This window comes from Erinaceus europaeus, chromosome 3 (genome assembly GCF_950295315.1).
Source record: "Erinaceus europaeus chromosome 3, mEriEur2.1, whole genome shotgun sequence".
Classification (NCBI taxonomy): Eukaryota; Metazoa; Chordata; class Mammalia; order Eulipotyphla; family Erinaceidae; genus Erinaceus; species Erinaceus europaeus.
The window spans coordinates 4,209,043-4,233,925 of record NC_080164.1 but is presented as its reverse complement, the minus strand read 5'-3'; positions in this window follow the sequence as shown (position 1 = coordinate 4,233,925).

The following is a 24,883-nucleotide window of genomic DNA, read 5'->3' as shown; positions in this document are numbered from 1 at the left end:
CTTTCCCCACCAGTCCCCACCTGCAGAGGAGAAGCTTCACAAACAGCAAAGCAGGAATGCAGGTGTCCACCGTTCTCTCTCCTTCTCTGTCTCCTCCAGGGTTATCTCTGGGGCTAGGTGCCTGCACTATGTATTAATCCACTGCTCCTGTGGCCATAATTATTATTATTATTGTTATTATTATTATTATTGTTAGTCTGCTTCTAGGACCCCTTCTGTTGCATTGCTTAACTCTGTGGTCTATTTCCATAATCATTGTTTTCATTGGTTTAATCCCCACTGGTTCATGTGCTTTTTCCTTCTCCCCACCCCCTATCCTATGTACTTCCTCTTCCTGACACTTCTGCCTCAGGAGATATATAAGGACAGGATTGTGATTAGAGATAGCTAGCTTGCACTGCATCCCCGCTCATCAATAAAGATTGAACTGAGTCTCAGCTCAGCCGTGAGTTCCTTGTCGTCTCTCTCCAGCCCACGAAGCTAGACCAGCAACCGGCACCCCGAACTGGGACCAGCAATTATTATTTGCTTTTTTCATTTTTTGGATAGGACAGAGAAATTGAGAGGGGAGGGGAAGATTGAGGGAGAGAAAGACAGACACCTGCAGGCCTGCTTCACCACTTGTGAAGTGACTCCCTGCAGGTGGGGAGCCGGGGTTGGAACCGGGACCATGTGCATTGTATTATGTGTGCTTAACCTGGTGTGCTACCACTTGGCCTGCTAGTGAATAATTTGTTTAAAATATGTTAGAATGGGGGACTTTGTGATGGTGCACCAGGTTAAGTGCACTTAGTACTAAGTGCAAGGACCTGCACAAGGATCCTGGTTCCAGTCTCAGGCTCCCCACCTGCAGCAGGGGTTCTTCACAGGCGGTGAAGCAGGTCTGCAGGGGTGTATCTTTTCCCCCTCCTCTGTCTTCCCCTTCACTCTCAATTTCTCTTTGTCCTGCTGAATTAAAAAATGGAAAGAATAAAAGGAGCAGTGGATTCATAATACTTACACAGAGCGTCAGCAATAACCCTGGAGGAAAAAAAAAGAAAAAAAAAACATAGTTAAACTATAGGGAGAGGAGCATGGCATATCTCCCCTAAGTAATTTCAGAATCAGTGCAGAGGGCTATACAGTTTAATGATACTAACAAAGAGCTGAAAATGACATGATTTCTGGCCTATGACAGATCGCTGACATTTTACAATAGAAGTGTCCATTCTGTCTCTTAAAGTTTTTAATGGAGTCTAAAAACTGTGGTGATTTTTATGCTCACTATCGTTCATTTTAAAAATACAACCCTACAAATAAACTATTTTCGGTTGTCAAGTCACATTGCCCCTTATCTCCTTGACATTGCATTTCAAGTTCTCTTCCCTATTAGAATTTCAAGGCAGCATAATATATTTTGTACTGGAAAGTCTTTTAATCGTGTGATCAGACCTCCCTGAAACAAAATGCTCTGTAGACTCAGTGATTTACAAATGCTCCTCTTTACTGAAATGCAGTTTGGCTCCTTTCCCTGAATTAGACTCCTACAATCATTTTTAATGTGAGACTCCTCAGTATGAATATGAATTAGAGATTTTATATTTACTTTAAATATTTTTATTTATTTATTACTGGATAGAGACAGAGACATTGAAAGGGTGGGGGACATAGAGAGGGAGAGAGACAGAGAGAGACCTGCAGCCCTGCTTCACTACTCCTGAAGCTTTACCCCTGCAGATGGGGATCAGGGGCTTGAACCCAGGGTCCTTTCTCATGAGAATGTGTTAGCTCAATGGGGTCTGCCACTGTCTGGCCCCTTTCAGTTCCTAACTAACATGGAATACATGATTCCCTTTTGTTCCATGTTTGTTTTTTTATTTAATTTTTGTATATTTTATTTATTGGATACAGACAACCAGAAATTGAGAGGGGAAGGTGAGATACAGAAGGCAAGGGAGAGAGACAGAGAGACACCTGAAGCCCTGCTTCAACACTCCTGAAGCTTTCCCCCTGCAGGTGTGGACCAGGGGCTTGAACCTGGGTCCTTGTGCACTGTAGTATGTGAAGCACACAGCGCTTAACCAGCTGTGCCATCACCTGGCCCCCTATTAACTGAATTTTAAGCAAAGCAGATTTTATCGTACACCATGTCCTTTTGAAATAGGCCAGAGCTGTGCAGAGTGCATGGTGGCAAGACACTCTGGGCACCAAGGGTCACAACGTCTCTCTGACCTGTGCTCTGGAGACAGAGTGACATGGACACATTCCCCATGGCTGCAGGGCAGGTCTAGTTTGGAAAGAACATGGTGAAAGTGAGTCGGGAAAGTGTGGGACTATGTGTAAGCTTGGTAGAACTTAGGGAAAACTCCCCCCATCCTTGCATGGAGGTCTAGAAAGACACCCCCTTGTTAGCCACTCTCACAAGAGATGAGCAAAGGGGAAAAATGTCTCTCAGACTCAGTTTCCTCTTATCAGACTCTCAAGCCCACAGAGATCTCACTGCTTCTCCTGCTAACTGCAGGCCACATGGCTGCCTGCTTTAAGGTTCATTTACTCAAAGTTTATCTCACCTTCTGATCACAAAGGAGAACACACCTTATCACACACTCCTAACAGTGCCCTTTGATGTCCTTAATTTGCATCAAACCTTGCTTATCTTCTCTCTATCTCACCTTAACTGGTTTAACCCCTATGCTTCTTTCAAATTGTCGGTGTTCACTAGGGGTGACACCCAGCAGGAGGGCGAATCCGACCGGTTCTCTCTCGCTCACTCAAGGGACAACACAAAGCAGAGACATTGGGGAGAAATGATGTGCTCTCAAATCTCGTTTATTAGCAGGTGGACATGAGTTTAAATAGAAAACCAAACAAAGGGAATTATTTAAATATGTCAGAAATTACAGGTTTCTTAAAGGTCAGCTTGCCTCTATGGTAGGGGGCTGGTATGACAGGAATTGATGAATACAAGACAGTTATTTTCCATGAAGCAAGCAACTTAATTATCCAAAGGTATTTGAGAGAAACATAGGGGTTAAACCAGTAGGGTGAGACAGAGAGAAGATGGATATCAAAAGGCCATATAGGTTGGAATTTCTCTTGTCTGGGGTCTGAGATGTATGATGGAGTATGTGATAAGGTGTGTTCTCCTCTGTGATCAGAAGGTGAGGTGAACTTTGAGTAAATGAATCTTAAGGTAGGCAGCCATGTGGCCTGTGGTTAATGGAGAGAGGTAGTGAGGTTTCTGTGGGCTTGAGAGTCAAGAAGGAAAGAACTAAGTCTGAGAGACATGGTTTCTCCCCTTGCTCACCTCGGTTGAGGGAGACTAACAAGAGGGTATCTTCTCAGACCTCCATCCAAGGATGGGGGGAGTTCTCCCAAAGCTCTATCAAGCTTTCTTATAGGCCCACATCAAATGCCTTTGGGTTATTAAATGCCTGCATCAGGAGACTAATTATCTTGACCTTTATGTATCTGCATCAATTCTTGTCATACCAGCCCCCTACCATAGGGGCAATCTGACCTTTAAGAAACCTGTAATTTCTGATGTATTTGAAAAATGTTCTTTGTCTTCATCCCTATGTAAACCCAAGCCCACTCCCAAATAAACAAGAGTGTTCCAGTTCTCCCCGGTGTCTCTTATCTATATCGCTGAGTCCTTGAACTAGCGAGGGAGAACTGGTAAGCTTACCTTTGTGGCTGAGAGTCATCCACGTAAGTGCCAGCAGGAAAGGGGTCCCTCTTCTCCCCTTCTGCAGTGGCAGTATCTGTGAGAATGGATGTGTGTGCTTGGTCAGGTCTTGAGTGGGAAGATGACTTGCAAGCCCAACACTGGAATCTTGATTTGATTTCACCATCATCCTCCATGCCTTGGGAGTTCGGGGTAGTGTGGGGTGGGATGGGGTCTCTAACCTGTGCAGAAGTTTCACAGCTCAACCTGAAACCAGGAATCCCAGAGTCTTCCTCCTGTGGTCCCTCAGCATGTCTGTATGTTTACAGATGGCCTGTGTCACTTTCCCAACTCATCATCTACCTGTTTCCTTTCTCCCTCCCCATGCTCACAGTTCTGTGTCACTGAACTGACACTTTACTGCTGAGGGGTTTCAGGTGTCTCCTCTTGCTGAGTGCTGCATAGACACAGCTGTGGGGTGTGGGACTATGTGAAAGCCTGATAGAGCTTAGGGGAGCTCTCTCATCCTTGGGATGTAGGTCTGGAAAGACACCTCACTTGTTAGACTCTCCCTTCTAAGGATGGAGCTAAGAGAGAAATGCTTTATGTGACTCAGTTTCCCCTTGTTAGCCTCTCAAAGCTTCACAGAAGCCTGCAGCCTCTCACACTTACTTCATTCCCCTGCTAGCAGACCAAATGGCTGCCTGCTTGTAAGTTCACTATATTCCCCTCAGAGTTCACCATCCTTTCACCCTTTGATCACACACATAAGCATACTCCATCACAAGCCTTGCCAGTACCCTGGCAGTGAGACCCCCACACCTATTTCCTTGTCTTTGATATCTATGATTTATATCAAGCTTTGTCCTTCTCTGCTTTCTCTCACCCTACTGGTTTAGCCACTATGTTTTTTCTTAATACCTTTGGATAATTAAGATGCCTGCATCATGGAAACTAATTGTCTTGACCTTTTGGTATCACATCAATTCTTGTCGTTCCGACCCCCCCACCATAGGGGCAAGCTGACCTTTAAGAAACCTGTAATTTCTGACATATTTGAAAAATGTCCTTTGTTCTGTTTGCTATAAAACCTGTACCTATTCTGAATAAACTAGACGTTCATACTTGAACCTCTCCTGGTGCTTCTTCTGCATTTAAGTTCCCTTGAACCTTAGATGAGAGGGCCAGCAGCTTACCTCAGGTTGGAGGCACTTCACGTAAGCGCCAGCATGGGAGTCCAAGCCTTTACCCTCCACACCCCAGAGGAGACTCAGGAACAGTGGTTAGAGCCTTAGAGGAGACACAGAGGGACATGAGGCCATGTCTGGTTGGACAACAAGGCAGAAAATCTTTCCCCAAAAGACCTCATTTTGATTAAAAAAAAAAAACCCCAACTATTTATTATTGGACAGAGAGAGAAACTGAGAGGGGAGGGAGAGATAGAGAGGGAGAGAGACAGAGAGAGACCTGCAGCCCTTCATCACTCCTGAAGCTTTCCGCTTGCAGGTGGGGACCAGGGGCTTGAACCCAGGTATCCTTGTGCACTGGAATATGTGCGCTTAAGCAGGTGAGCCGCCGCCTTCCCCACCCCACCTCCAAAGACCTCGTGTCGATGCACTCTTGAAAGACAGTGGGCAGGGTTTATACATTCTGAGGCATTTGAGAAGATCATTGCTAGGCTAGGAGGAGGAGGACAAAGTCAACCTGGGTCTTACCTGAATTGTCGGTCGTGGCCTTGGCAATGCCCCACTGAGACAGTGGTGTGTGCTGAAAGCCGGAGCCAAGTGCAGGCTCTTTGACTTCAGACCATATTAGAGCAACCAGCCTGATTGCGGTCATGGGGCAAGGCGGCCTCTTGCTCCGGAGGGTGAGCCCATTCTGTTCTGTGGAACTTCCTCTGGGCCTGCTGCTTGCCTGATGCTTCCACAGGAGAGGAGAGGCAGCCTTTCCTAAGGAGAGGACATGCAGGCTGGGGAGGGCCTCTCGCCGGCCCCACACCTGTGCGGCCCAGCAGCTGTGCTCAAGCATCAAGCAGTTGTGTCCTTACTCCTCCCTTCCGGGGCCTGGCCACGTGCCCCCTCGCCATCCCAGCATGCCAACGAGGCTTCTGCAAACGCCTCACCTGTCTGTGGCCGCTCAGTTTGTTGTTAAAATTTCGGAGGCTCTGGCCGGGCGGGTCTAGCTTCACAGGCGGGTAACAGAGACTCGGAGACAATGGCTGGGCAGGGAAGCTGTATTTCTTTATTCAGGAACAACGATTCATAAACTAAGACAAACTAATCACCAAACAGAACTCTGCTGTCTCTGCGGCGGCACAAGCACTCCCTCTTACTCTGTAACTCGGGAACTCTCCAACTCTTCCACTGTGGAACTCTCTTACTCTCTCACTTTGAAACTCTCGAACTCAGGAACTCAGGAGGTCTGTCACTCTCGAACTCAGGAACCCTCTCTCTTACTCTGGAACTCAGGAACCCAGGAACTCTGTCTCTCTGGCACTCTCTCTTACTCTGTAACTCTGAAACTCTCGAACTCAGGAACTCAGGAACTCTGTCACTCTCCAACTCAGGAACCCTCTCCCGGGGTTACTTGGGGCGGGGCCAAGCAGGCCCGCGAAATTAATAGGACTGATCCAATTCTCTTGGGTGGGGGGCTAGAACAAACCAATGTAAAGCATACGACAATTCTGCAAACGCCTCACCTGTCTGTGGCCGCTCAGTTCACCGGCTGGTGCTTGGCTGCTTTCCTCCACTGTCCCCAAGAGCTCCGGAGATGACCAGCCTGGCTGCTAGGAGGAGGAGAGACAGCAGGAGGCAAAAGGCTCCTCTCAGGTCCAGCAGGACATGGGTCGCACTTGTTGTCCAGCTTCCAAATCACTGTAGAACCAGCCGGCTCAGTCTTTCATGCTAGGATTCACTCATTCTGCAAACATATGCTGGGACCCGGCTGTGTGCACCGCTCCCTGCTGGCTCATGGAGCTGCTGAGAGAAAACCCAGTGGTCTTGCTCTGCCCAGCCTGGAGGGAGGGAGGGAGGGAGGGGTTCACCCGCCAGGGCCCAGCGTGTGGAGGATTCAGACCTGTGGGCTCTCAGCACCATTGTGAGGAGGAAAGCCAGGGCCAGGGACGCTCAGAGGAGCCTGACTCTGCTCCTGCCCTGACTTACTGCTTTTTTCCTCTCCTGCTTCTTTGTATAGAGACAGAGAGAAATTGAGAAAAGAGGGAGAGGCAAAGAGGTCAAGAGGAAGACAGACCCCTGCAGTCCTGTTTCACCACCTGTGAAGCTTTTTGTCTTCTGCTGTTGGGTATGGGGAGGGGGGGTTTGAACTTGGGGCTTTGCCTTTGGTAATGGGTGCTGTCTCCTGGGTGTGCCACTCCCTGCGGCCCCCTTTTTATTTTTGACCACCAGGGTTATTTTGGGGTTTCAGTGACTGTATGACTCCACCATTTCTGGTGGCCATATTTTTTTTTTTCCTTTTTGAGAGAAGGTAAGAGCTAGAGGCAGAGATTTGCAGCCCTGCTTCACTGCCTGTGAAGTCTCCCCCGGCAGGGAACCGGGAGCTCGAACCCAAGTCCTTGTGCTTGGCAATGTGTCTGCTCAGCTGGTTTCCTGCCACTACTCTTGGCAGACAGGCAGGCAGGCAGGGGGCATCTGGGGGCAGCAGTGGGGCTGGCAGGCTGGCACCCAAGGGCCCGAGTTCAGGCAGGAGCTGGGTTGGGGGCTGCAGGTTTGGAGACAGGCTCAGCTACAGGCAGGGGCCAGCAGCTCCTCTGACACTGCACCCTTTCTCCACTCTGCCTTTGTCCTCTCCCTCTCCCTCTCCCTCTCTCTCTCTCTCTCTCTCTCTCTCGCTGCCCTTCTGCCAGCACCCTGGGGAGACCCTTGTGCTTTCTGCTGTTCTCAGCCTGAGTCCCCATCCTACCCAGAGGCAGACCCCCAGCCTTCTCCCATGTTTCCCCCTCCCAGGCCTGTCTAGAGATCTCCCTCTGTCTCTCCCTTCTTTCTCCACGCAGCCTCTCAGAACCTGACCCCTGCTGACCTGGCAACCTCCCGGTGAACCTGGGTGCAGATGTTGGAGAATACAGGGTGGCTAGAATTCACTTTCTCCCTGTCTGGGACTGAATCCGCCGCTCTTCTTCTTCTGCACGACTAATTTAAAGGGAACTAAAAATAACCCACTTTCAGTATTAAAGCGATGAAAGACAAAATAAATAAAAATAGAATGGCGTCTCCATTTCCAGGCAGGAGCAGCAGTTTCTTGCTATTCTGGAAGGGGAGCTTGCTCTCTGTCTGCCTCCCAATGATTCCCATTTTAATTGCTCTGGGAGCCAAATAGAAGAGGAGGCTGTTCAGAGGTGGTGTTTGTTGGGTCTAAGTGATAATCCCTCAGAATTCTGTCATTGTGTGTGTGCTGTGGTGAAGAGAGTTCTCTTGGAGTTAGACTTCCAGTGGTGATGCAAAGTTTTTTTTTTTTTTTTTTTTTAGTTGTAGGCATTATGTGCCTTGGAATAAGATATGCCAGTTAAAATAGGTTTACAACTCATTTGAAGGACGTCTGAAGGATGAAAAATAAAAACTAGGAGACCAGGCCATAGTGCAGTGGGTTAAGAGCATGTGGTGCAAAGTTCAAGGACAGGCATAAGGCCCTGGGTTCGAGCTCCTGGCTCCCCACCTGCAGGGGGGAGTCGCTTCACAAGCAGTGAAGCAGGTCTGCAGGGGTCTGTCTTTCTCTCCCTCTCTCTGTCTTCCTCTCTTCTTTCCATTTCTCTCTGTCCTATCCAATAACAACATCAATGGCAACAATAATAATAACCACCACCACAATCATAATAAAAAACACAAGGGCAACAAAAGGGAAAATAACAGACTCCAGGAGCAGTGGATTCGTAGTGCAGGCACTGAGCCCCAGCAATAACCCTGGAGGCCAAACAACAACAAAAGAAAAATAAAAACTAGGAGGAGGTTGGGAATTTGATTTCTGGGCCAGGATCCTGAGAGCTGACAGGCCTGTGACTCCTGCTCTTGTGGGGGCTGGGTGTATGTGTGTGCCGGGGGGGGGGGGGGCTGGGCTGTTTTTAAGCCCTGATTCACAGCTGTTGTTGAAGCCATCTGTGGGTTGAGTTCTCGGAGGTGGCACAGAGAGGAGGAGGGGCTCAGGAGAGCAGCACCTGCAGGGACAGCCAGGAGAATGCTTCCTGAGGCTGTCACACATGAGGAAGCGGGGGTCCAAAAGGTGGACCAAGGCCTAAGCGGTGTGGGTGACGGGGCAGAGGGGAGGGAGTCCCCGAGCCCACTGAGGTCAGCATCTTTGAAAAGCAACATTTTAAAAAAAGTTTTTTTTAATTTTAAAATTATATTTATTTATTTATTGGCTACGGATAGCCAGAAGCCGAGAGGGAAGGGTGTGTTAGAGGGGGAGAGAAACACCTGCAGCCCTGCTTCACCACTTGCAAAGCTTTTCCCTTGCCGGTGGGGACTGGGGACTCGAACCTGGGTGCTTGTGCGCTGTAATATATGCGCTCAACCAGGTGCGCCACCCCCTGGACTCCAAAGCAGCACTTTTTAGGTTTTGTTGTTGTTGTTGTTGTTGTTGGTCATCACTGAGACTTTTTTTTAGATTGGGAGAGGCCAAGAGGTAGAGAGAGAGTGACAGAGACCACAAAATCGAAACTCTATTTTTTCTTTTCTTTTTATTTAAAATATTTATTTTATTTAATTTTAGTTAATTTTTAAAAAATATTTATTTATTCCCTTTTGTTGCCCTTGTTTTATTGTTATAGTTAATATTGATGTTGTTGTTGTTGGATAGGACAGAGGGAAATGGAGAGAGGAGGAGAAGACAGAGAGGAGGAGAGAAAGACAGACACCTGCAGACCTGCTTCACCACCTGTGAAGCGACTCCCCTGCAGGTGGGGAGACTGGGGCTCAAACCGGGATCCTTAAACCGGTCCTTGAGCTTTGCGCCATGTGTGCTTAACCCACTGGGCTACCGCCCAACTTCCTTATTTAATTTTTTTTTTTAGAGTAAAAGTAGTATGTTTTTAAAAAATTTTTTTACTTAAGAAAGGATTAATGAACAAAAACATAAGGTAGGAGGGGTACAACTCCACACAATTCCCACCACCCAATCTCCATAACCCACCCCCTCCACTGATAGCTTTCCCATTCTCTAGCCCTCTGGGAGCATGGACCCAGGGTCATTGTGGGATGCAGAAGGTAGAAGGTCTGGCTTCTGTAATTGCTTCCCCGCTGAACATGGGCGTTGACTGGTCGGTCCATACTCCCAGTCTGCCTCTCTCTTTCCCTAGTAGGGTGGGTCTCTGGGGAAGCGGAGCTCCAGGACACATTAATGGGGTCTTCAATCCAGGGAAGCCTGGCCGGCATCCTGGTGGCATCTGGAACCTGGTGACTGAAAAGAGAATTAACGTACAAAGCCAAACAAATTGTTGAGCAATCATGGACCCAAAGCTTGGAATAGTGGAGAGGAAGTGTTAGGGAGGTACTCACTGCAAACTCTAGTGTACTTCTGCTTTCAGGTATATATTTTGCAGTAGTTTATGGATACGTGTGCACATAAGCTCTCTCTCACAGAAACTGGTGTATATCTAGGTTATGGGACTTTGTTAGAAAGTGAACCACCTGAGATGAAATTAGAGTGTACTATAAAAGGAAAGGTCTCACCCGAGTAATGAAGCTGAAGGGTTGTCATTCCACACGTGAAGTCTCTGGACACAGTCTGAGGTGAAGCATGTTGAGGTGGCAATTGTTGCATTGGTTAGGTTGTGATCGGCGGATGCAATATTCTTTGGTTTGGATTGGGAGACGCATACGGGAAAGTGGGCCCTACCTTATTTAATTTTTCATGAGAGAGAGGAAGACAGACAGAGAATGACCAGAGCACTGCTTAGCTCTGTCTTATCTCAGTGCTGGAGATTGAACCTGGGACCTCAGAGCCTCAGGCAAGAAAGTCTTTTGCAGAACCATGATGCCATCTTCCCAGCCACCCTTGAAACTTTCTTCGATGTGCTGGGGGCTGGGCTCCAACCTGAGTCACTGTGCAACAGAGCTATTTGGCCAGTCCCCAAATATCAGTTTTTATTGATTTTATTGATAAGAATTCTATATGAGGCAGAGAGAAAGATAGAATGAAGAACTAGGGCACCAGCCAAGTAGAGGCAGTGCTGGGGATTGAACCGGAAACCTCAGGCTTGAGAGTCTGGTGCTCTGCCATTGAGCTGTCTTCCCAGCCCCAGGGCCGTCTGCATCTCACAGACTTTCTCCACCTGTCCTGTGGGAGAGTTGAGTGAAGACCCCTCTGAGGTAGCAGCTGCTGCTTCCCATAGACAAGGGGGAAGTAGTTCAAGCAGAGACAGGAAGGGGAGTGGGTCCTGTCAGCCCTCTGCTGCAAGGTGACCAGGTGCTCAGCCCAGAAGTGCGAACGAGGAGGAGGTAGCCAGGAGGGCATGCTGGCTTCAGGCGTCCCAAGACCAGGGGCTGCGGGTCTGAGACAGAGCCCTGACCAGATTCACAAAGATGGCACCTGTCTCCTTCATGGCCTGAGCAGATCTGTTCATTCACAGCAGAGAGCTGTTGTGGGTGGGGCAGGAGAGGAAGGAGGACCTGCAGGGAAAGCCGGGCTGAGTCCTAGCACACAAAAAGAGAGCAGGACTCCGGCTCCAGAGGATGCTGTCCTGATGAACCCCAGACATAAGCTGTCTCTATAGGCAAAGCATGAGGGTAACCATGGCAACAGCACATCCCCAGCCCAGGCCCTCTGATGCCCAACCACAAGAAGCTTAGGTGAGCAAGGGTGAGCCTAGCTCTGGACAGGACAGCCATCCGGCCTCTTCTGTCTTACACTTTTCTTAATTTTTTTTTTAAATTTCAGCAGCAACAACAAAGAGTCATGAGGTATATTAAAAAATAATAAAGTTTCACACTCCTAAGAAATAGAGAAATTAGCAGAACCCAATGCAGAGCTGACACAGCTGTAGGAACTAGCTGAAAGGGAATTTGAAATAGCAGTGATTGATGCCTTCAAGTCCCAGATGGCTTAGCTAGGGAATGACATCCAACACATAAGGCAGGAATGATGCTAATTCTTCACAGACACTTCCTGAAAATAGAAGAGGAGACACTTTCAAACTCTTCAAGTTAGTGTCTCCCTCGTAACCACAGCCAAAGCAAGACACGACAGAATGTGAGGCTGTGCATCAGTTTTCCTCAGGAACACAGGTGATGTGATAGTCTTCAAGAAATGGTAGTAGGGAGTCGGGCGGTAGCGCAGCGGGTTAAGCGCACGTGGCACAAAGCGCAAAGACCAGCGTGAGAATCCTGGTTCGAGCCCCTGGCTCCCCACCTGCAGGGGAGTCGCTTCACAAGCCGTGAAGGTCTGCAGGTATCTGTCTTTCTCTCCCTCTCTCTGTCTTCCCCTCCTCTCTCCATTTCGCTCTGTCCTCTCCAACAACAATGACATCAGTAACAATAATAATAGCGACAACAGTAAAATAACAAGGGCAACAAAAGGGAATAAAAAAAATGGTAGTAGCTGAGGCCAGAAAGTGTCTCAGAAGTATAGAGCATGCCTTTCATACTTGAAGCCCTGGGTTTGATTACCAGCACCACATATAATGGGATGATCCTTTGCTCTCTCCCTCTCTCCCCCTCTCTCTCTTTCTTTCTCTGGCTCTCCTTAATAAAAGAGAATATATTAGAAAACCCAAGTCAACCCCCCATGACCAAGTGGCTTTGTCTCAACATGCAACATTGGTCTGATATTTGGAATCTGATCAATATAACCACTTGTGAAAAGACTAGAGAAGAAAGACTTTATCATCGATGGAAGTTTAAAAAGCATTTGGAAGAAAAAAGTGATTAGGAATAGAAGGAAGTATTCTTTTTTAAAAAATTAATTTATTTATTCCCTTTCGTTGTTCTTGTTTTTTTTTTTTATCGTTGTAATTACTATTGATGTCGTCGTTGTTGGATAGGTCAGTGAGAAATGGAGAGAGGATGGGGAGACAGAGAGAGGGAGAGAAAGACAGACACCTGCAGACCTGCTTCACCGCTTGTGAAACAACTCCCCTGCAGGTGGGGAGCCGGGGGCTCGAACTGGGATTCTTATGCTGGCCCTTGTGCTTCGCACCACCTGCGCTTAACCCGCTGCTCCACTGCCTCTCAGAAGGGAGTATTCTTCACCCACTAGTATCAGGCTCCCCGCATCAAAGACAATCCAGGTTCAGTTCTGCGCGCGTATGTGTACTTGACCTCTGTACGCAGGTAGACGACACAGCCCTCTAGAGGGCGGTGGAGTGAGAGGACCTGATGTGAGATGCTTTGAGAAAACAACATTTTCCTGGATACTATCAAGTTAGAGACAAAACAAAACCACCCAGTGACTGTATTCTGATTGCTAAGTTTGTTTCTCATGGGATCTGGGTGAGCAGTTTTAAAAGTACATATCTGCTGGAGTTTCTGACTGAGAGAAAGAAGGCATGAGTAAGGTAGAGAAGCAGAGGCTGGAGCTCGATAACCCTTTGTTTCTGGATGAGATTTGGAGATTCCAGTAGGAATTTATGTTTACTTGGTTGTGTGAAACTGAACAGATACAGAAATGAATGTAGATATTGTGTGTGTGTGTGTGTGTGTGTGTGTGTGAGAGAGAGAGAGAGAGAGAGATAAAGAATTATTCTGAAGTCTGTTAAAATGGTAAGAAGATCTGAATTCAGCACTGCTGAATTCACCATGGGAGAGTGGGCTCCAAGCACAGCAGACAGTTGGGGCTGCACAGGCAGGAGCAGAGTGGGGAGGGACAATGAATGGTGACTACCGGGGGAGACATATATGGTAAAGGCTTCCTGTGAAAGTGAAACATATAAATAAATAAATAAATAAATAATAAGCCTAATAAGAATCTTATAAGCAGAGCAAGGACTTAGCATGAATTAGCAGGCGTGAGGAACTTGACCACATACCAAAGATAGGTGATGGCCTGTCTAGGTTAAGATCCCAGCTGACACTGTAAGTCATTCTGATAGACAGCACCTGTTCAAATGTGACAAGGCTGCCTGCCCCTCCTGTGGTGCTCTTCCCCTCATGACAGTATCCCACTGGGGCCTGGCCATATCCTGGACTGTATTCTGGAGTGGAAATGAAGGGCGTTAGCGGAGACAAGGGAAACGCACATTCTGTAGTTTAGCTGATGCTATTGTGCTGACGTTGATGGCCTAGTTCCGAGAAACAGGGTAAGGGTTGTGTCACCAGAGGAGGTGTCTTGAAAGGTGTATATGAGTTGCCCTTTCAAATCTTTTATAAATAAACAGTCTCCAAGTAAAAAGCTAAGAGACATCATAGTCCTAACTGGAAAAGGAGTGAACACTATGGATAAAGTTAGTGATGGACAGAGCAGAGGTATTTCTGGAATAGAGTACATAAGCTTCAGGATGGGCAGACATGGGTTCAAGCCCTTTGTTTCCACAATTTATTTATTTTTTTAAAATTTTTTTCTATTTAAGAAAGGATAAATTAACAAAACCATAGGGTAGGAGGGGTACAACTCCACACAATTCCCACCACCCAATCCCCATAACCCACCCCCTCCCCCGATAGCCTTCCCATTCTCTATCCCTCTGGGAGCATGGACCCAGGGTCATTGAGGGTTGCAGAAGGTAGAAGGTCTGGCTTCTGTAATTGCTTCCCCGCTGAACATGGGCATTGACTGGTCGGTCCATACTCCCAGTCTGCCTCTCTTTTTCCCTAGTAGGGTGTGTCTCTGGGGAAGCGGAGCTCCAGGACACATTAATGGGGTCTTCAATCCAGGGAAGCCTGGCCGGCATCCTGGTGGCATCTGGAACCTGGTGATTGAAAAGAGAGTTAACATACAAAGCCAAACAAATTGTTGAGCAATCATGGACCCAAAGCTTGGAATAGTGGAGAGGAAGTGTTAGGGAGGTACTCACTGCAAACTTTAGTGTACTTCTGCTTTCAGGTATATATTTTGCAGTAGTTTACGGATACGTGTGAACATAAGTTCTCTCTCACAGAAACTGGTGTATATCTAGGTTTTGGGACTTTGTTAGAAAGTGAACCACCTGAGATGAAATTAGAGTGTACTATAAAAGGAAGGGTCTCACCCGAGTAATGAAGCTGAAGGGTTGTCATTCCACACGTGAAGTCTCTGGACACAGTCTGAGGTGAAGCATGTTGAGGTGGCAATCGTTGCGTTGGTTAGGTTGTGATTGGCGGATGCAATATTCTTTGATACGTATTGGGAGATTCACACGGGAAAGTGGGCCCTATCCAAGGGTTCCAGGACTGGGGGAAGTAGAGGCTCTATAGTGAAGATGCGAGGTTCCTGCTGTCTTAGGGTTCAAAAAGACAATCGATAGTTAATGTTATCATCACATTATTTGGTAATTGGGTTAACTTTGAGAAGTCCTTTTGTTAGGGTTTGCTGTACAGTACCCAGTATCTTGTATATAGCTGTGCTATTGGTTGCTTCTAATCTACTTGGTCTAGGATTTTGAGAGAGTACGCATATCAAATACACAGCCTATATATTAAAAAGACTCAGTTTGTGTTTTGAAAAACTTTGAGACATACAATTGATTTCCCCCTCTCATATTAATTAACTAGTGATTTATATGTCTACATTTTGCTAGGAATGTACATAAACACCATTCCCACCACCAAAAAACTGTGACCCATCCCTCCCACCCACTCCCACCCCCCACTGGCCCAGGAAGCTGCATGTCTACCCCTCACCACAGGGCTTTTATTTTGGTGCCCTACTTACAATTTGGTCAGGTCCTGCTTTTAGTTTCCCTTTCAGATCTTCTTACTCAACTTCTGTTGATGAGTGGGATCATCCCATACTCATCTTTATCTTTCTGACTTACCTGACTTAACATAATTCCTTCTAGCTCTGTCCAAGATGAGTCAGAGAAGGTGGGTTCATTGTTCTTGATAGCTGCATAGTATTCCATTGTTTATATATACCACAGCTTTCTCAGCCACTCATCTGTTGTTGGGCACCTGGGTTGCTTCCAGGTTTTAGCTATTATGAATTGTGCTGCTATGAACATAGGAGTACACACCTCTTTTTGGTTGGGTGTTATGGTGTCCTTGGGGTATAACCCCAGGAGAGGAAGTACTGGATCAGATGGAAGGTCCATGTCTAGCCTTGTGAGAGTTTTCCAGACTGCTCTCCACAGAGGCTGTACCAATTTACATTCCCACCAGCAATGTAAAAGGGTTCCTCTGTCCCCACATCCTCTCCAGCATTTGTTGCTGCTGTCCTTTTTGATGTATGCCATTCTTACAGGAGTGAGGTGGTATCTTAGTGTTGTCTTAATTTGCATTTCTCTGACAATCAGTGACCTAGAGCAGTTCTTCATATGTTTGTTAGCCTTTTGGATCTCCTCTGTAGTGAATGTTTTGTTCATATCCTCTGCTCATTTTTGGATGGGGTCATTTGCTTTTTTGGTGCTAAGTTTGCTGAGCTCTTTATATATTTTGGTGATTAGTTTCTTGTCTGATGTCTGGCATGTGAAGATCTTCTCCCATTCTGTGAGGGGTCTCTCTGTTTGTTTAATAGTTTCTTTGGATGTGCAGAAGCTTTTCAATTTGATGTAGTCCCATTGGTTTCTTTCTGCTTTAGTCTTCCTTGCATTTGGGTTTGATTCATCAAAGATGTCCTTGAGGTATAGGTGGGAAAGTGTTTTACCAATGTTTTCCTCTAAGTATTTGATTGTTTCTGGTCTGACATCTAGGTCTTTGATCCATTTGGAGTTGATTTTTGTTTCTAGTGAGATAAAGTGGTTCAATTTCATTCTTCTGCATGTTACAACCCAGTTTTCCCAGCACTATTTATTGAAGAGAGCCTCCTTTTTCCATTTAATCCTTTGGGCCCCCTTATCAACGATTAGATGTCCATAGGTGTGGGGATTTATTTCTGGGCTTTCAATTCTGTTCCACTGGTCTGTGTGCCTATTTTTGTTCTAGTACCATGCTGTTTTGATGATGATGGCTTTATAATATAGTTTAAGGTCTGGGAGTGTGATGCCTCCATTTCTGTTTCTTTTCCTCAAGATGGTTTTGGCAATTCTAGGTGTTTTCAGGTTCCAGATAAATGATGTAGTGTTTGTTCTATTCTCTTATAGAAGCTTGGTGGAACTTTGATCGGTATTGCATTAAATTTGTATATGGCTCTGGGGAGAATATTCATTTTGATGATATTTATTCTTCCAATCCATGAGCATGGGATATCTTTCCATTTCTTGGTATCAGTTTCTATTTCCTTGAGTAGCGACTCATAGTTGTCAGCATACAAGTCTTTCACTTCTTTGGTCAACTTTATTCCTAGGTATTTGATTGATTTTGCTGAAACAGTAAATGGGAGTGATTTCTGGATGTCTTCTTTTTCAGATTTAGTGTTTGCATAAAGAAATGCCACTGAATTTTGTACATTGATGTTGTAGCCTGATACCTTGCTATATTGCCTAATAACTTCCAGTAATTTTCTGCTGGATTCTTTAGGTCTTTCTATGTATACTATTATATCATCTGCAAATAGTGAGAGCTTGACTTCTTCCCTTCCAATCTGTATTCCTTTGATTTCTTTCTTTTGCCTGATTGCTATGGCAAGAACTTCAATACTATGTTGAAGAGTAACAGTGACAGTGGACAGCCTGTCTAGTCCCCAACCTGAGGGGGAATGCTTTCAGCTTCTGTCCATTGAATATGATGTTGGCTGTAGGTTTGCTATATATAGACTCCACTATCTTGAGGAATTTCCCATCTATTCCCATTTTTTGCAGAGTTTTGAGCATGAATGGGTGTTGGATTTTGTCAAAGGCTTTCTCTGCGTCTATTGAGATAATCATGTGGTTTTTGGCTTTGCTTTTATTGATGTGGTGAATGGCATTGATTGACTTACGGATGTTGAACCATCCTTGCATTCCTGGGATGAATCCCACTTGGTTGTGATGAACAATCTTTTTGATATGTTGCTGTATCCAGTTGGCCAAGATTTTGTTTAATATTTTTTCATCTATGTTCATCAGAGATATTGGTCTGTAGTTTTCCTTTTTTGTTCTGTCCCTATCAGCTTTTGGTATCAGGGTGATGTTGGCTTCATAGAAGGTGGAAGGGAGTATTCCTGTTTCTTCAATCTTATGGAAAAGTTTAAGAAGTATGGGTACTAACTGTTTCCTGAAAGTTTTGTAGAATTCGTTTGTGAAGCCATCTGGTCCAGGACTTTTGTTGTTGGGGAGATTCTTAATAACGGTTTCAATTTCTTTGTCTGTGATTGGTGCATTTAGATTTTGTAGTTCTTCTTGGTTCAGTTTTGGAAGGGCATATGCTTCTAGGAATTGTTCCATTTCTTCCAGATTCTCTAGCTTGGTGGCGTATAGTTCTTCACAGAAGTTTCACAGGGTTCTCTGGATTTCTGTGGTGTCAGTTGTGATATCTCCTCCATCGTTTACAATTCTATTAATTTGAGTCTTCTCTCTTTTTTGTTTGGTGAGTCTGGCTAGGGGCTTGTCAATTTTGTTTAATCTTTCAAAGAACCAAACATTTGGCTTCATTGATCTTTTGTATGGTTCTTTTATTTTTGATGTTGTTTATTTCTGCTCTAACTTTAGTGATTTCTGTCCTTCTGGTTGCTTTAGGGTTCCTTTGTTCCTCTTCCTCTAAGTCCTTGAGGTGTGCAGTAAGGTCGTTCATTTGAGCTTCTTCTTGGTGTTTAATATGTGATTGTATGGCTATAAGTTTCCCTCCTCAGTATTGCTTTAGCTGTGTCCCAAATATTTTGATAGGTTTTGTCTTCATTTTCATTTGTTTCCAGGAACATTTGAATTTCCTGCTTGAGTGAGTCTCTGACCCAGTGGTTCTTAAGGAGTATGTTGTTTAGTTTCCAAATTCTGTGACTTTTAATAATTTTCTGTTTGTTGTTAAATGTTAGTTTTACTCCACTGTGGTCTGAAAAGATACTTGGGATGATTTCAATGCTCTTGAATTTATTGATGCTGTCTTTGTGGCCTAACATGTGGTCTATCCTTGAGTATGTGTTATGTGGATTTGAAAAGAAGGTGTATTCCAGTTTTTTGGGGTGAAGGACTCTGAAAATGTCCAAGAGGTCTAGTCTGTCAATCTCTTCATTCAATTCTCTTGTATCTTTATTGGTTCTCTGCTTTGTTGATATGTCTAAGTGTGAGAGTGGGGTATTGAAGTCTCCCACTATTATTGTATTACTATTGATGTATTTTTGAAATCCTTTCAGTAAGTGCTCGACGTATTTAGATGGGCCCTCACTGGGTGCATAGATGTTAATATTTGTTAAGTCTTCTTGGCTGATTGATCCTCTAATAATTATGTAATGTCCTTGCCTATCTTTTATTACTTCATTTAATTAAAAATCTATCATGTCTGAGGTGAGAATGGCTGTTCCTGCCCTTTTTTGTGGTCCATTAGCCTGTATGATAGTTTTTCATCCTTTCACTTTAAGTCTGTGTTTATCTTGTGACAGATGGGATTCTTGCCAGCAGCATATGGTTGGGTTATGTTTTCTGATTCATCCCTCGACCCTGTGCCTTTTGATGGGTGAGTTTAAGCCATTGACGTTTATTGATATTATGGATTTAATGTATTGTAGTGCCATTGTTCAAAAAAATTTGTTTGCTCTGATATATTGCAAGTATTAAAGTGATGTTCTTGTTTATAAGAGGTCTTTTAGAACCTCTTTCAGGGCCAGCTTGGTGATGGTTGCCTCCTTTAACTGTTGTTTTTCTAAGAAGGTTTTGATCCCTCCATCTAGTTTGAATGAAAGTCTAGCAGGATATATTATCCTTGGTTGAAACCCTTTTTCATTCAGGGCTCGATAGATATCTTGCCATTCCCTTCTGGCTTTTAGAGTTTTGAGTGGAGAAGTCTGCAGTTAATCTTATGGGTTTTCCCTTGTATGTGATTTTTTTGTTTCTTTCTTGCAGCCTTTAGGATCCTTTCTTTATGCTTACTTCTTCTCATTGTGACTATGATGTGTCTTGGTGTCTTCAGGTCTGGGTTGATTCTGTTTGGTACTCTCGGGGCCTTTTGAATCTTGATGTCCTTTCTGTTATTCAGGTCTGGGAAGTTTTCTTCTATTATTTCCTCTAGAATGTTTGCTTCCCCTTCCTCTCTTTCTTCCTCTGGCTGGCCAATTATATGAATGTTACTTCTTTTGAGATCATCCCATATGTCTCTGTTGTTGTTTTCAGTGTCTCTCAATCTCTTTTAAGCTCTTTCATTTCTTTCTTAGTTTTATCTAACTCATCCTCTGTCTGACTGATTCTGTTTTCTGCTTCTGTTAGTCTGCTTTCCCTTGCCTCAGCTTCTTTCTTAATTACAGCTATTTCAGTTTTCAGTTCTCTAATTGCCTCAAGATAATCAGTATTTTCCTTGGGGTTCTCAACTGTTGTTTCCCTAATACTGCCATTCTTTTCCTCCAATGTTGTTTTCATTTCTGTGATTAATAAGTTTATTATTGCTTGCATACTTTTCTTATCTATGGTTACTTCTGGCTGATATGTGGTTTCTTCTGGGCTCTTGTCTTCATTCATTGGAGTAGCAGTTTTATTTGTTTTTGATCTACCCATTTTTTATTTATGTGTTTCTTTTTTTATGCTCTGTTGTTCCTCAGTTGTTGTGTCTTGAGTACAAGTAACACTGTACTAAATACCTTTATGACAATTGCACTCACCAACCTCAGGAATTAAAGTAGCAACTGAAGCAAGTATTGAAGCAGTTTGATCGTTACCAGTTAGCCAAACAATTTCTCCAGTCTGTGAATAAATAGTAATGAAATCCCAGTGAAGAAGAAAGAGAAAAGAAAGAAAGGATAGCAAGTATAGACAGTTATTCAATTCTACTATCCACTGTATATTCTAGGGGTAACAAGAGGGGAAAGGGAACTAGAGCAGAGATACACACATAGAGAGTCCACTCTGAGTCAGATTTCTTCCCCAAAATAATTCACAAATTCAGAAAGGCAAAGAAGAAGGAAGAAGTGTATGAGAAGATAAAAAAAAAGAGGCAAGAGAGAGAAAAGGGAAAAGATAAGAAAAAGAGCTGTAATTAAAGAGCAGTGAAAGGAAATTCCCAAATGTGTATCAGTGAATTCAAAAAAGCACACTGTTTGGTTGTTTGGGGGCTGGGGGCTATGACTTTGGAAGCTGTAGGATTAAGGAAGAAAGGATAACAATAATGAGAAAAAGAAAAAAAATAAAGGGAGAGAGAAAAAAGAAAAAGATAAGAAAAAGAACAGTCATAGAAGAGCAGTGAAAGGAAAGGGTTTTTTATGTATTTATTTTTAATTATTTAATTTGCTATGTGGGTTGTGGTGGGGGGGTTGGCTACTTAGAAAGAAAAAAGACCAGAGGTTTCAGAAGGGTATAGACTTAGAATTAATGATACTCCCTGGTGGGACAGGAATTTGGTAAAGAAAAGGAGCTCCTAGCAGGGTATCCTGCTAGGAGCTGATCCCCAGGGACTGGTTATGGGGCGGGGGGGCGGGGAAGGAGGTATGCTTAGAAATTAAAAGGAAGAAAAAAAAATTTCCCCTTTTTTCCTACTCTAATTCTTAACCCAAATTAAGTTATAGTCACCTCCTTGGTGTCACCGCTAGGACCCCTTATTGACTGGCCTACTAAAGGCAGAAAATCCTACTGTTTCCAGGAGATGTGGTCAGAGCTCAGCCACTAGCAGCTTCTCAGTCCGCCATCTTCTCAATTTATTGTTTTCTCTGAGTCTGTTGGATCAACTGTAAGAGGTAAATAGTCAAAGCGGATAAATACGTAGCCAAGAAGAGCAGATTCAAGAGCTGGCTTAGATTCAAGAATTAGGATCCAACATGAGAGTCCAAGATAACATCCCATGCAATTCTTATTCCCCAGGCTCAAACATTCAATTTTTGTGTGTGTTTATTTTTCTTTTCTTTTTATTATTTTTCCATTAAAATTTTGTTTGTTATTAATAGTTTGTTACAAGATCATAAGTTTATAATTTATAGACACAGAGGAGACCCACTACCCAGATTCTGTGTCCCTATTCTCCCACTTCCCAAAGATCATCACCACACTTCTCACAATTTGTTGCTTCTGCTTTATTTGCATTTTGGGGGACATGTTTATGTAAATTAGGCCCCTAGATTCCACATAGGAGTGAAACCATCTGCCGGTTGTCTTTTATCTCTGTTCTCATCGTGCTACGCGTTGTCAGTTGCATCTATTTTGTCTCAGAGGACACACTATCACCTTTTCTGGTCACAGAGTAGTTTCCATGGAGTCAGTATCCCACAACTTCTCTAGTCAGTCATCTGTTGATGGGCCTTCCACTCTTTGGCTGTTGTGAATAATGCAGCTATGAACACAGGGCTGCGTGTGTCCCTTCGAATTGGTGTTTGAGTGTCCACTGAATAAATGCTTAAGAACAGCATTGCTGGGTCATGCTACAATTCCATTTTTATTTGTTTAATGACTCTCCTTGCATCATTCCCACCAGCAGTGGAGCAGAGTTCTCTTTTCTCCACCACCTCTCCAGCACCTGTCTATAGTAAATTTTAAAAAATGAAAGAGACTTTCCATGCTTCTTTGTCTGGGCGTTTAAATAAATGGGGAGTTAATTACATTGCAGTTATTTAGGTAGAAGAAAACAGGCAAAGGGCAAATATTGGCTAGTCAAGATGGCTGGAGAGCCAGGAGTCAGCTTGGCTACAGGTGTTCAGGTCCTGGGAGACTGTCACGGTTGTCCTTGGGGAGGAGAGCAGGCCCTGGGAGCATTCAGAAAAGAGCTATTTCCGGTAACCGCAGGCTTAAAATCCCTCGGGCACACCACAATCCCTTATGGGTTTGAATGATTCTGTAGTATGCTGGTCAGCGTGATGTCAGTTGTGTGCTAGTTACATTCCTGTCCCCAACACCTGTCACTTCCTGGTTTGTTGATGGAAGCCATTCTCTCAGGTGTGAGGTGGGGGAGATAGAGAGGGAGAGAGACAGAGACACTGGCAGACCTGCTTCACCACTAGTGAAACATCCCCCTTGTAGGTGGGAAGGCGGGGACTCGAACCCAGATGCTTGCAATCAGTACTATGTGTGCTTAACCAGGTGAACCACCGCCCGGCCCCCTGCTTTGCGTCTTTCAAAATAGAAATATCTTCATCTGAAATGCATTGCTGGTAGATTTCAGGCTGTGGCATTTGTTGTTGGGAGAGTGGCATTTCTGAGTTGGGAGTGTGAGAAGCTCTTCTTCGAGTTCTGAGGAAGCAAAGTGAGGTGCGTGGGGGACCATCCTAGTGGACTTAGTGCTTAAGGAAATGACCACAGACACCAACAACCACATCCAGGACAGGGCTCTGCTCTCTGCTGCCTTGGCACCCAGCTCAGACCACAGAGCTGACCCCCTGACACCACTCGGGACTCCTGATGTTCAGCAATGTTCTCCTCTGCCTGGGCACTCCAGTCTCCATGGCTTGTGTTTTCACCTCTGGCAACAGCACCCAACTCCAGTTACCTCTCTCTGCATCAATGCATCTAACTAGAATGTCTTAGGCAAGCTGAGAAGGTCTCCATTGAGATTTTGATATTTATTTTGGAAGCAGATCATATTTAGAAATTGATCCGCCTTTGCCAATCCGGTGGAGAGGGTTTCTGCTTTGTAATCTGGTTCTGACTCTGCCTTTCTCAGGGAGTGGCTATTAGCATGTGACATTTAGCTGTTTATGTGTTTTGCCTTTTCTCAATCATGTGCTGGTGCCAGCAAGTATGTTTCTGTTTTATTTTAAAAAACAGAAGGCTAAATGTTCCCAGCAAACACACTGGTCAAATTTGTCTTGTCTGGTAGATGTCCAGCTACTTCTCAGAGGAAATAATTGTGAGCTTCAAGAGAGGCACAGATGGTCTTTCTGCCTCACAGTTATTAATATTTTTAAAATAAATTTTTAATCTTTATTTATTGGCTAGACAGAGCCAGAAATTGAGAGAGAAGGGGATGATAGACAGAAAGACACCTGCAATACTACTTCACCACTAGCAAATCTTTCCCCTTGAAGGTGGGGACTGGGGGCTCGAACCTGAGTCCTTGAGCATGGTAACATATGTGCTCAACCAGGTGCGCCACCACCCGGCCCCCAGTCTCACAGTTGTTCACGGTTTTGGAAATCCATTGGAGCTTGGGCCAACTTGTCCAACACTCACACCTTAGCTCGGGGAGGCGGGCAGGTGGGGAGCCAAGTCTTCTATTTTTTTAAAAAATTTTTTAAAAATTTTATTTAAGAAAGGATTAACAAAACCATAGGGTAGGAGGGGTACAACTCCACACAATTCCCACCACCCAATCTCCATATCCCACCCCCTCCCCTGATAGCTTTCCCATTCTCTGTCCCTCTGGGAGCATGGACCCAGGGTCATTGAGGGTTGCAGAAGGTAGAAGGTCTGGCTTCTGTAATTGCTTCCCCGCTGAACATGGGCATTGACAGGTTGGTCCATACTCCCAGTCTGCCTCTCTCTTTCCCTAGTAGGGTGGGTCTCTGGGGAAGCGGAGCTCCAGGACACATTGGTAGGGTCTTCAATCCAGGGAAGCCTGGCTGGATGCCGAGTCTTCTGTCATCAAGGATCTTTTGGCAGGCATCCTCAGTCAGGACAGGACACCAGGGGCCCCGACTCCCAGATTCATTTTCCCCCTCCCTGTTCCCCATGGCTGCTCTGTGTTAGTTTCTTTCTGAAAGCCTGATGCTCCCCTCCACTGAGTTCTATTGCTTTATCACTGCCGACTAAATTTCTTTTTTTTTAAAAAATATTTATTTTATTTATTTATTCCCTTTTGTTGCCATTGTTGTTTTTTTATTGTTGTAGTTATTGTTGTTGTCGTCGTTATTGGATAGGACAGAGAGAAATGGAGAGAGGAGGGAAAGACAGAGAGGAGGAGAGAAAGATAGACACCTGCAGACCTGCTTCACCACCTGTGAAGCTACTCCCCTGCAGGTGGGGAGCCAGGGTTAGAACTGGGATCTTTATGCCAGTCCTTGTGCTTTGTGCCACCTGCACTTAACCCTCTGCGCTACAGCCCGACTCCCTGCCAACTAAATTCCTATGCCTATCTTACAAGAAACTTCATGAATACTGTTTCATGCTTCTTTCTTCTGTAGGTGTGGCCTCAGAAGGCCGGAAGATGGCTGAGCTAATTGGGCTGTGGGGCCATGGGGGTGTGC